The sequence below is a fragment of the Camelus dromedarius genome, chromosome 2 (genome assembly GCF_036321535.1).
Source record: "Camelus dromedarius isolate mCamDro1 chromosome 2, mCamDro1.pat, whole genome shotgun sequence".
NCBI lineage: Eukaryota > Metazoa > Chordata > Mammalia > Artiodactyla > Camelidae > Camelus > Camelus dromedarius.
In genome coordinates, this window is record NC_087437.1 from 109499359 (window position 1) to 109512616 (window position 13258).

Below are 13258 nucleotides of genomic sequence, written 5' to 3' on the forward strand. Positions count from 1 at the left end.
GAAGTAGGGTTCCTTCTGGATATATGCCCAGGAGCGGGATTCCTGGGTCATATGGTAAGTCTATTCCTAGTCTTTTGGGGAATCTCCATACTGTTTTCCATAGTGGCTGCACCAAACTGCATTCCCACCAGCAGTGTAGGAGGGTTCCTCTTTCTCCACAGCCTCTCCAGCATTTGTCATTTGTGGATTTTTGAATGATAGCCATTCTGACTGGTGTGAGGTGATACCTCATTGTAGTTTTGCTTTGCATTTCTCTGATAATTAGTGATATTGAGCATTTTTTCACGTGCCTATTGATAATTTGTATGTATTCTTTGGAGAATTGCTTGTTTAGGTCTTTTGCCCATTTTTGGATTGGGTTGTTTGGTTGTTTCTTATTAAGTCATATGAGCTGCTTATATATTCTGGAGATCAAGTCTTTGTCGGTTTCATTTGCAAAAATTTTCTCCCATTCCGTAGATTACCTTTTTGTATTACTTATTGTTTCCTTTGCTGTGCAGAAGCTTGTAAGTTTCATTAGGTCCTATTTTCTTATTCTTGCTTTTATTTCTATTGCTTGAGTAGACTGTTCTAGGAGAACATTGTTGAGATGTATGTCAGGTAATGTTTTGCCTATATTTTCTCCTAGGAGGTTTATTGTATCTTGTCTTATGTTAAAGTCTTTGATCCATTTTGAGTTGATTTTTTTGCATGGTGTAAGGGAGTGTTCTAGCTTCATTGCTTTACATGCTGCTGTCCAGTTTTCCCAACACAATTTGCTGAAGAGACTGTCTTTATTCCATTGTATATTCTTGCCTCCTTTGTTGAAGATTAGTTAACCAGAAGTTTGTGGGTTCATTTCTGGGCTCTCTAATTGTTCCACTGGTCTATATGTCTGTTTTTGTACGAATACCATGCTGTCTTGATGAATGTAGCTCTGTAGCGTTGTCTGAAGTCTGGGAGAGTTATTCCTCCAACCTCTTTCTTTCTCTTCAGTAATGCTTTGGCAATTCTAGGTCTTTGATGGTTCCATATAAATTTTATTATGATTTGTTCTAGTTCTGTGAAATATGTCCTGGCTAATTTGATAGGGATTGCATTAAATCTGTAGATTGCCTTGGGCAGTGTGACCATTTTAATAATATTGATTCTTCCAATTCAAGAGCATGGGATATCTTTCCATTTTTTAAAGTGTTCTTTAATTTCCTTCATCAATGGTTTATAGTTTTCTGTGTATAATTCTTTCACCTCCTTGGTTAGATTTATTCCCAGATATTTTATTATTTTGGGTGCTATTTTAAAGGGGATTGTTTCTTTACTTTCTTTTTCTGTTGATTCATTGTTAGTGTGAAGAAATGCCACTGATTTTTGAATGTTAATCTTATAACCTGCTACCTTGCTGAATTCTTCATTCATCTCTAGTAGTTTTTGTGTGGACCTTTTAGGGTTTTCTATATATATAGTAACATGTCATTGGCATATAGTGACACTTTTACCTCTTCTTTTCCAATTTGGATCCCTTTTGTGTCTCTCTCTTGACCGATTGCTGTGGCTAGGACTTCCAAGACTATGTTGAATAGGAGTGGTGATAGTGGGCATCCTTGTCTTGTACCAGGTTTCAGTGGGAAGCTTTTGAGTTTTTCACCATTGAGTACTATGCTGGCTGTAGGTTTGTCATATATAGCTTTTATTATGTTGAGATATGTTCCCTCTATACCCACTTTGGTGAGAGTTTTCATCATAAATGGGTGTTGAATTTTATCAAATGCTTTTTCTGCATCTATTGAGATGATCATGTGGTTTTTGTCCTTTCTCTTATTGATGTGATGTATTACATTGATTGATTTGCGTATGTTGAACCAGCCTTGTGTCCCTGGGATGAACCCCACTTGGTCATGATGTATAATCTTTTTTATGTGTTGTTGGATTCTATTTGCTAAAATTTTGGTGAGGATTTTGGCGTCTATGTTCATCAGTGATATTGGCCTATAATTCTCTTTTTTGGTAGTGTCTTTGCCTGGTTTTGATATCAGGGTGATGTTGGCTTCATAGAATGAGTTTGAGAGTATTCCCTCATTTTCAATCTTCTGGAAGAGTTTGAGAAGGACTGGTATGAGTTCTTCTTTGTATGTTTGGTAGAATTCCCCAGTGAAGCCGTCCGGTTCTGGACTTTTATTTGTAGGGAGGATTTTTATTGCTATTTTGATTTCATTTCTAGTGATCGGTTTGTTCAAGTGGTCAGTTTCTTCTTGATTCAGTCTTGGTGGACAGTATGTTTCTAGAAACTTGTCCATCTCCTCTAGGTTATCCAGTTTGGTTCCATATAGTTTTTCAAAGTATTCTCATATGATATTCTGTATTTCTATTTTATTTGTTGTAATTTCTCCATTTTCCTTTCTTATTTTGCTAATTTGTGCCCTCTCTTTTTTCTTCTTTGTGAGTTTGGCCAGAGGTTTGTTGTTTTTATTTACTTTTTCAAAAAACGGCTTTTGGTTTGATTGATTTTTCTATGTTTTTTTTTAATCTCTATTTAATTTATTTCCTCCCTAATGATGAAAGTGCTTTTTTGAGTCCTTACTTTGTGCTTACAACATCTTGTGTTTTTGTTCTTCATCCAGACTCTGACAGTTTTTTGATCTTAACCATGTACCAGCACATAAATTCTCTTCATTAAAAACTGGAACCACTATTCTCATTCTGTGTAAACTAATCAGTCATATCCTCAGCTCATTCCAAGCTGGAAATCACCAGTACAAAAGGAGAAATGATACGCATTATGAGGCAACTAACAAGTAACAATGCTACTTGTTAAAAAGTAACATAAAAGCCAGAGAGTATCCCCAAACAAAATTTATTCTTTTAATAGAGCATACCTGAAAGCACACTTCGACTTATGATACCAACACATGCTCATTTAGAAGAATGTCAATAATACAATTGTACTTTTTATAACTTTCAGTTTGTACAATGCTTTAGCTTATTTTAGGATCAATAAAAAGATGAGTCTATCATAATAACTCAACTACAGATAATTTTCTGAGACAGGAGAGTAGCATTCCTTGTGCCAAGCAGCTCGGTTACAAACATAAGAGACCAAAGGTAAACAGATTAATAAATGTGAACAGCATCCTACTTGAATAATTGGTGTTGTCTAAGACCCCACCTTCAGCCGGTCCTTTGCCTTCACTCCCTCGTTTCACCAGATAATGCAGTCAGACTGACCTGAGCTCCAGTCCTGGTTCTGCCTCTTACCAGCTGTGTGATCATGCATTTGTGACCAAGCACATTAATCAGTGTCTCTGGGACACATTTCCTCTCCTGAAAAACATGGATCTGATAACTAACTTACTGAGCTATGAGCTTAACTAAGGAAATCAGATAAACAGCACCCATTCGGCATCAGGCTTACTAACCCATTCTGTGGCTCCAGCAAATTTAGTAACTAGAACATTTCCCAAAACAGCATCTTTAGCACTGACTGACCTCTCTCTTGATCTGCAGTTTCTCCTTGCAACATCAGTCCTGATATCTTCACTTGGATAAAATGCTGTGTCTTCAAATTCAGCATGTTAAAAATCAAACATATTTTCTTTCTCCTGAAGTCTGCACTGATCCCTAATATCCTGGTTTCTCTTAAAGGCAGCACCATCCCCCTCACTTACGTAGGTATCAGAGCCATGTTTGACCCTTCTTCTTAATTCCCTCCCTGTGTGGAAGAGTCGTCAAGTCCTACTGCATCTCCTTCTGCAAAGTTTCTTAGATCTACTCCCGTCCCTCCATCCCCATTGTCAGTGTCCCCATTCAGAATGACTACTGCTTTTCTGAGCTCTTTTGATGGACCACCAACAGCTCTTGCTGACTTCAGCCTCTGCTCACATCATCTCATTTGTACATTTCCTTTTGAAGGATTTTCCTTAACATGTCTTACCATGTCAGCGTTTTTCTTGCTTCTATGTTGATCTGCATGCCAACACCTTGATTTTCAAAGACTTCAGGAATCCGACCCTACTAAATTTAAATAGCCAATTCTCCCCCACAGACTGCTTTTAAAATTTTGGTTGCACTCACAACAAATGCAAATAGTCAGTTTCTGAACCATTCCCATACCTTCCACATCTCCATCCATTGAGACTTTGATCAATCTGTTCCTCTGACCAGGAAGGCCCTCTACCACTGGAAACTCTACTCATTCCCCAAAGCTTAGATTAAAAACCATCTGCTCTATGCAGACTTCCCTCATCCTGCCTCCCCTTGCTAGACCTCTTTTGCCCTTTATCATTTCCGCTTTCGTTCATACATACATGCATACATCTTATTTCTCTTACTAGATTCTTGAATCCTTGAGAGCACAGCTTATACCTTCTTCACAGTAGGCACAGAGAAGGTATTATATAAACATGGTCTGCAAGTTGAAGTGAATGAAGGAACAACCACATAAATATGCAAGTCACTTAGGAAACTTTGCATTTATCAAAATGTTTCTTGGCTGATGAATGCTGTACACAAAGTAAAGTATTATGTCACTTTATTTTGATATAGAAGAATATTTTCTTCTGTCATCTTGAGAATTATTTTTTTTAGATCTTAGCACTTGTGTCAAATTACTGTATTTCAACTGTAGATTTGAGATCACAGTAGAAATATATTTTTATTTTAGTGTTTCTTAATGTATATAACCTCTCTGCTAAATGTACCATATTTATTAATAAACTGTATTGACTGTCTAGATAAAAACCTTTCGGTAACACAATTCATGCTGATCATACATCCTAAAGCCTCAAGATTTGCATAAAATCAACATATCTTCCCCCCTTAAAGTACTCTTCTGTGCCATTCTAAAAGTAGCAAAAGGATTTTTTTTTTTTAATATAAAAGGAATTCTATCCTCATTGAACAGTTTAAGTAAACCATTTTTTCTCATCCCTCCACTGGCAAAATATTTTACATTATCTCTAAAAACCCTAACAATTCAAAGGAAATGACTGTGAAATGTGTGCCCTAATGAATATTTCTTTCAAGTAAGTAAAACCTCAATACTTAAAATAAAACAAGACTTAACATTTATACAGCGATACAGAGTTTCTCAACCTCAGCACAATTGACATTTTAATCTAAATAATGTTTTGTTGTGGGGCTGTCCTGTGCATTGTAAAATGTTGAACAGCATATACTCACTAGATTCTAGTAGGACTCCCTCCTGCAACATCGCAAATGTCTCTAGACATCACCAAACATCCCTTGGGAGAAGATTGCCCCCATCTGAGTACCACTGCAGTGGTACTTGCTGTGTTTTTATTAACTAATCTGTCCAATCCAAGTTTTTGAAGTAAAAACGAATGACTCCACTATCCTTTACTACCAGTTAAAAATTATCACTTGCCATCTGCCACTACAAAGATTAAGTCACTGGCCACTGCAATCACTGACCTTCAGCAAAACCTGAAAGGAGGTCTGGGAGGAGATCAGGGATGAGGCACTCTGTGTTCTGGGAACACTGGCAGAAGAGGCCTTTAGATAGTTAGATGTCTTCAGGAGCAGATTCTATGAGCCCAGCTTCTTGTGTCTCCTCATATCTAGAAAAGCACTAACATCATTAACGGTGACATCTGCTCCTCATGACTAGCAGCAACCTTCTGCCAAAATGTGTGTTTGACTGCACAGATCTCCCTTCACCAAAACTTGGGGTTCTTGGAGTGGTCAGAGGGAGGAGGAGAGAGGTGGGAAGTTGCTCCAGAGAATAGAGGCATGCAGGGAGATCACAAAGGACCTTATAGGTCACTGTCAAGGATGGAAAATGAATGGCAGGGAAGGTCATATATAAAAGAGTGAAAAAAATGTTTTCTATTTCTTTTCAATTGCATTCAGAATCTTGTTCATGATGGTTCAAGAATCCCAGGAAAGATGTCAGTCTAGTTAGCTTTCCCCAGCCATGTTCACACTTCTGGTCATTCCTTTCCCTCTCCATTGATCAGAATTAAATAGTCTAGGGGGTCAATCCTTTACAATCTTGCTAAGAAATTTGCTTATTTAACTGATGTAAAAATGCATATGAAGGTGTTAATGGTTTAATAATGCTTCACCCAGTGATATTTGCATCTTAGAGGAAAGCCTCCTGGAGAATGACTTTTTAAATTGATTTTTGAATTTAAAAAGTAAATTATTAGCTTGAGAACTGAAGTCATTTTAACAGGCCAGGGCATGAACTATTTCAGGTACCTGGGTCTTTTCAAGACTTGAACTTGGGTTCTGGATCTAAACAAATATTAAAACTAAAATCCTATGATGACTCACTGTCTTTAGGGCTGGAGAAGCATTGGTGAGAAAGATGAGTCTTGACTTTCACCAAACTATTTTCTTATAGAATTAAAGAGACACAAAATAAAGTAGTAAAATAAAAGAGAATAATGTTAGTTATTGGTAGGCACTATTGAGACATTTGAAATACGGGGATACACTAGACAGTCTGCCTGCAACTTTACATGGGCAACTAAGAAAAGCTTTTACCAAGAAGTGATATTTAAGCTGAGATCTGAATGAAGAGAAGGAATAGGAGAAAGAGCTTTCCAGCAGAGGAAATAACTAGACCAAAGGTAACAATAAACTTGACACGAGGAAAAGAAAAACAAAAAAAGCCAGTGCCTCAGGCCAAGTAAATTATATAGTCAGTGGGGAAATGTAGTCAGAAAAGTAGGCAGAGGCCAGGAGGGCTTGGCAATCTATGATAAGGTATTTGGGGTTTTTTTCACTCTGTAATGGGTACTCAAAGGAGGGTTTTAAGAAGGGAAGTTAGATGTTCTAATTTGTGTTCTTGAAATATCATAGTTAGGGATTAAGAATATGTCACCTGGGGGAACAGGCATAAGAAAGAGACTTAGACCAGTAAGAGACGAAGGTGGTAGTGAAAGTAATATGAAGTGGACTGACTGGGGATAATTTTTGGAGACCGAGTCAGTAGGATTTTCCAATGGATGAGATGTGAGTTTTGAAGACTAGAACAGAATCAAGAGTAGCTCCTAAAATTTTGGTTTAAACAGCCAGACGGTTTAGGATACATTTAGTGAAGTGGGAGAACACATCTGGGGAGAAAAGCAAGAGTTCAGTCTTGGAAATGTTAAGTTCTGATTTGTGTGTGGACATTGAATAGAGACGTCAAGTTGGCCATCAAGTACACAAGTCTGGATTTCTTGGAAGAGGTCGAGACTGAGTTACAGATTAAAAGTCAGCAGCAGTGGCTGGTATTTAATATCATGGGACTGGGAAAGTCACTCAGAGAGGCTGCAAAGATGGAGACAAGTCCTCATGCCATGTCTGATCTACATCCAGAGATTACACAGAGGAAGGTGAGCCAGCAAGAGACTGAGAAAGGCAGGTAGCGATTTAAGAGGAAAATGATTAGCGTATAGTGTCAGAAAAATTAAAGAGAACAGAGCAGCCAATTATGTTGAAAGTTATGAGGAGTCAAGGGAAATAATAGAAAAGTGGCATTTGATTTGACTACATGACAGTTACATAGCCTCTCAAAGGTATGCAATGCCCCTTGTGTGCTGTAGATGTACAACGAATGCTTGTGAATAAGGGAATTAAGGGCTGACCATAGCGATATACTTTTGCTAGGCTGTAAGTCATTCATTCTATTACTCTATACTCAAATATTTACATATCTCATCGTAAGTGCCAGACACTGTTTAAGCACAGTTGTAGAAATACAGACATGATGCTTGCTGCCTGGGAGCTTACATTCTAGTGAAGAAAGTTAGACAAGTCAAGTGACTCATAATTTATTTTCATATAATGATACATGCTATGATGAAAATAGAGTGAAGGAAGGCAGAGTTCCTGAAGAGAGGGGAGTAGCTTACAGAAACCTCAGGAAAACAGAGGTCCTAAGGATGAGGCAGATGAACCTATGGAACACTGAAAGGAGTATTTTAGGCAAAATGAAGACAAAGTTTAAGGACTTAGGTTGGAGTGAATTTGTTGTGTTTGAGGAACTGCCGGGTGCTCATTGTTGATGGATAAAGAAATACCTGGGAGAGTATCATGAGACAAGGTGAGAGAGCTCAGTGAGGGACAGATGGTGCAGAATCATGGAAAGGATTTTGATTTCATCATTCAAAGTGTAACTAGAAGTCATCAAGGGACTTTAAGCCTAGGGGGTATATGTACATGACCTTGTTTCAGTTTCAGAATACTGCACTAGTGCTGATGTAGATAATGGATTATAAAGGGTGAGCAGCAATGTGGAAGCAGAGAGATCAATTAAAATGCTATTGCAGTGGTCCAAGCAAAAAAAAAGATGGTGGCTTGGAGTAAGGTGACAAATGAGCAAAGTGGTAAATGACAGAGTGGGGACTCCCACAGTGGGCCTGACTTCAAAACTACATTCTTTTCCATTGTTTCACACCATCTTTCAAGCTCAGTGATCCATCACAATTTGGCAATAATTTAGGAGTCTGTTCTGTACGCATGCCAAGTCACCAAGAAATTTCTCCTGCAACAATACATAAATGTGACAAGCTTGGCATTTGTGTAAGAATTTTCCATCAGGTCTATCTGGGAAATAAAAATAGTTAAAACACAAATAGGAACAACTTAAAGACTTAGCTGGGTATTTATGAAATTTTTTGCCAGATTTCTAGAAGAAACCTGACAGAGTCTTCCCTTTCTAGAAGACGTTTATCCAACAATAAATTACTTTTGTCTTTATTAAAAGCGTACATTTTGCATTGAAAGCTTAAAGAACTAATGTTCCGTAGTACAATGATAAATAACCTATTTTAATTATAAATTGACAAATAAATAATAATCTAATGATTATATATTGCAATACATTTCTTTCTCTAGCTCTAACCTGGCTACTTATGAATCTAAGATTTGAGTAGTTGTGTTGACTCCAACACAACCCCAAATTGCTAAACGTATATCATCTCTTCTGACAATTTTTCAATTCTCAAAGAAAATAAAGACAACTAAATAACTGTCTCACTGCTCTCCTTGAGAGGCAGACAAAGGAGATGACCCCCTTCTGACCCAAAAAGGCAATATTCTTCAACAGTGGCACCTTTGGGCCATGACAGTCTCCACTGCTCCTCCTTTGCCACATCTCTTTTTGTGGCAGCATCTCCCACGTCAGAGGCTCTCTTGGAGCCTCTTAATGGTAGCACTTAGCAGTTGAACCTGTCAGCTCTGGTTTCTGCAGGAAGTGACTTCCCAGGGGTTGCTCCTGTGGAGTCTCAGTCTTATTTCCACTCACTGCTGGAAAAATACCTAAGTCTCCCGATGGTACTTAGACTGTTCAGTTCTAAAGTATCAGGGCAGTTCACAGCACCTGCCCTCGGAATAGCTTCATGAAGAGAACCTTGTTTAAGGAGTGACGGATCTGCAGGAAAGAAGCAGCCAGCTTCAAGAGACACCGTGTCATGCCAAGTCATACTTGCAGCTCTGCTCAGAGGCAGAATCTAGCCCTTGGTTGGTACAAAAGTTCATTCTCCTTAAGGGAGATTTACTGCTGTAGAAAAGTCCTGTATTTTATCCTAGCAATATCAGAACTCATGCAGTCAAGGGACCAAACCTACAATTTCCTCTTTGCATAACTCCCATGGGATCAAGGGATGCTAGCCACAGCTTTGGCCACCCAAAACTTGCTCAAGAGAGCGATACAAACCAAACCTGCCATTTTCAGCAACATGGATGCTCCTGGAGAATGTCATTCTAAGTGAAGTAAGCCAGAAAGAGAAAGAAAAATACCATATGAGATCTCTCATATGTGGAATCTAAACAAAACAAAACAAAACAAAAACAAAAAAACAAAGCATAAATACAGAAATAGACTCATAGACATAGAATACAAACTTGTGGTTGCCAAGGGGGCGGAGGGTGGGAAGGGATAGACGGGATTTCAAAATTGTAGAATAGATAAACAAGATTATATAGTATAGCACAGGGAAATATACACAAGATCTTATGGTAGCTTACAGAGAAAGAAATGTGACAATGAATATATATATGTTCATGTATAACTGAAAATTGTGCTCTACACTGGAATTTGACACAACATTGTAAAATTATTATAAATCAATAAAAAATTTAAAAAAAATAAGGAAGAAAGTAGGAGACTTCCCTGAAAGTGTTTGAATGTGGAAGGCACTTTTGTCCCCTCACACTGTGAAGGTGGAATGGAAGGCTTCCTTCAAGTTCAACAGCGATGCTCTTGGCTAGCTGACATCAAAGGCAGGGCTTGAGACTGAAAAGGATGGTTTTGATTTGTCAGCACCGTGCGAGCATCATCTAAGACCCTAATTCTCGGCTGACACTATTATCCCATTGTGCCTTAGAGTTTTGGAATTTTCATGGTGTTTTGAAATTTGTCATCATACAGAACAGAGTTTGAATTCTGCCTCTGCTCTTTTCTAACTGGGAGAGTTAAGCCAGGTATCATAACTTCTGAATATCTCGACTTTTTTTTCTGTGTTGTGAAAATAATGACAACTAACCCATGTGGTAGTTGTGAGAGGTAAATGAGGTACCATTTAGAAAGCACCCACTGCTCACCGTGGCGCACTGTGGGTATTCAATAGACAGCAGTGGTTATTATATAGTTCTCTTCATTCACAAAGGGAGAAATTGTGGTACATAAAGGAAAATCACTTGATGTCTCATGAAGGCATGTTGTGAATCAAAGAATAAGAATCAAGGACTTCTAATATTTGCTCCGGGCCGGGGCTTGTTAAGAGACCGATTGCATACAAGTGAGATGTGCTGGTGTCTAAATGATCCTTCCAGTCAGCACAGGGACTCCAGAGAAAATGAGAGGCTGTTTACTCAAGTTCTTTGACTGCTGGAAACCTCTCAGCTGCAGCTTGAGAACCTTGGGCACAGTTACAGGCTGCTGCTGTCACTGCCAACTTGGGGAAGCAACAGCACAATTGGTCTGTCTCTTGCTGTCTTTTGGCTCAAGACAAGAGAGATGGAGAATGCCCACCTGCAGGGAGAACAGAGAGTCAAGGAGACAGAGTCTGGCTCATAGGAAACTCACATGCCCCTCTCACCAGCTCTGTTCCCATTGTTGGTCTACTGCCTTTTCACATGAGCCCTGCTCTTGAATAATTGAAACCACAAAGGTCAAATTATGTCCAACCCCACATAGTGCATGGGTCTTTAGTACGGAAATTACTCCTTGACAAAAGCTTTGATGTTTTTGATTGCTTTTAGTGTAAAGCTTGTAGCTGAATCATTGGTGTGATTTGGAGTTGAGGAGGAAGGTAATAATTGCACCTTAAACCCTCAAAGATTTATATAATTTAGAATTTAAAAATTTTAGAGTAAGAAAGGGAGTCTCGGAGATCATCTAGACCTGCACTGTCCAACATGGTAGCCACTAGCCTCCTGCGGCTCTGGAGCACCGGAAACACAGCTGGTCCAGATCGAGTGCAGTATGGGTGGAAGATGTGAATTTTGAAAACTTAGTAGAAAAGTAGGAAAATATTGATATTTAACATGATCACATGTTGAAAATGATAATATTTTGGATATAATGGGCTAGTAAAACATGTTATAAAATGTATTTCACCTTTTTCTTTTTGCTTCTTTCAACGTGGTTACTAGAAAATCTAAAATTACATATGTAACTCACTTTTCTGGTTTGTACAATATTAAACAATGCTGCTCTAGACCCAAGCCCACACTTTATAGATGAGGAAACTGAGGCCCAGAGACATGATCTCCAGCATCATACGTGGTGTTTTACAAATGTTCTGCTAGGCTAGATGACCACTCCATTTATGTTATAAACTAGTTATCACATTATTTTCATAATTTCATAATTATTTTTACTTAGTGTTCATGTGTTTGGCTGTGCATAAAATTATTGAGAAGCATGTAAAATGCCATCCACAACAAGTTAAAAAATTAAGACACCTGTACTAGAATTTATACTTTTATCTTTTATTCATAATTTTAAACTCATTGATTTTTAACTGACAATTTTATTAAGATCATTGTAGTTTTACATTTAGTTGTAAGAAATAATACAGAATTCTCTTGTACGTTTTGTGCAATTCTCTACAATGGTAACATTTTGTAAAACCATGGTATAGTGTCTCAACCAGAATATTGACGTTGGTACATTATACCAATTTTATTCAGGTTTCCTCCATTTTGCTTGAATTTAATTTCATGTGTTTGTGTGTGTTCATTTTTTAACAATTTTATCACCCGTGTAGGTTGTGTGTCCACTGTGGCAGTCAAGATACTGAGTGGTTCCAACAGCACAAGGATCCCTCCTGTTGCCCTTTCATAACTACATCAACCTCACTCCTGCCCCTTCCACTCCCTTCCCTGGCACTATTTAGAGTAATTCTTCTCACTCCATTTTTCTTTGTCAGATTGTTTTAGCTACTCTAGGTCTTGTTTTTTCCCATGTAAATTTTAGAATAAACTTGTCTAGATCTAAAAATGAAAATCCTGGTGAAATTTTCATTGAAATTGCACTAGACCTACATATCAATTTAGGAAGAACTGAAAATTTTACTATTATTTTGAGTCGTCCATTCCATGAACCCATTATCGTCCTCCATTTGTTTGGTCTTCTTTGGTTTCTTTCATCAGCATTTTGTAATTGCCAGCACGGACATCCTGCACATGGTTTGCTGAAGCATGTATGTAAGTATTTCACTTCTATGGAGCAATTGTAAAGGGTATTGTGTTTTTAATTTTAGTTCTATATGCCCATTGTTAGTGTATTGAGATATGATAGATATTTGTGTATGTTCCTTTGTTTACTGTAAGAAACTGACTGACAGGCAGTGATAAACAAACATTCAGGGAATGCCTTGTACTTTTAATAAGCTCCTTGATTGTAAAGACAAATGAGTCAAATGTCCCCTAGGCAGAATGTTTATATTTATACAACTATCCAGGGTCTGAAATAGAAGATTTATGTGCTATACTAAGCACATAGTAAAACTGATTACCCAGTAGGTGAATTTATGACAACATAGAGCTTAACGCTGATCTGCTGGCAGGATTCCAATGATGATGGACAACTATATAAAGGAATATATTCCAGTGGTGATGGACATTCTCTCTCTCTCTCTAAATGTGTGTGTGTGTGTATATATATATATATATATTTATATATATATATGTATTGAAATGTTCCACACATAAGGGACCATAAAACTATTTTGTTATTGTTTTTGTAAATCATAGTTTGAGATTTTAATACCTGAACATCATATGTAATGATTTCCACACATTGATCTGGATAAGCATCAACGGG

At 37.8% G+C, this 13258-nt stretch overlaps 1 protein-coding gene across 4 annotated transcripts in view; it reads right to left on the bottom strand.

Moving 5' to 3' along the window:
• Window positions 1-13258, bottom strand: part of GRIK1 (glutamate ionotropic receptor kainate type subunit 1) — a 354685-nt gene that overhangs the window by 269717 nt on the left and 71710 nt on the right. The window lies entirely within an intron of this gene.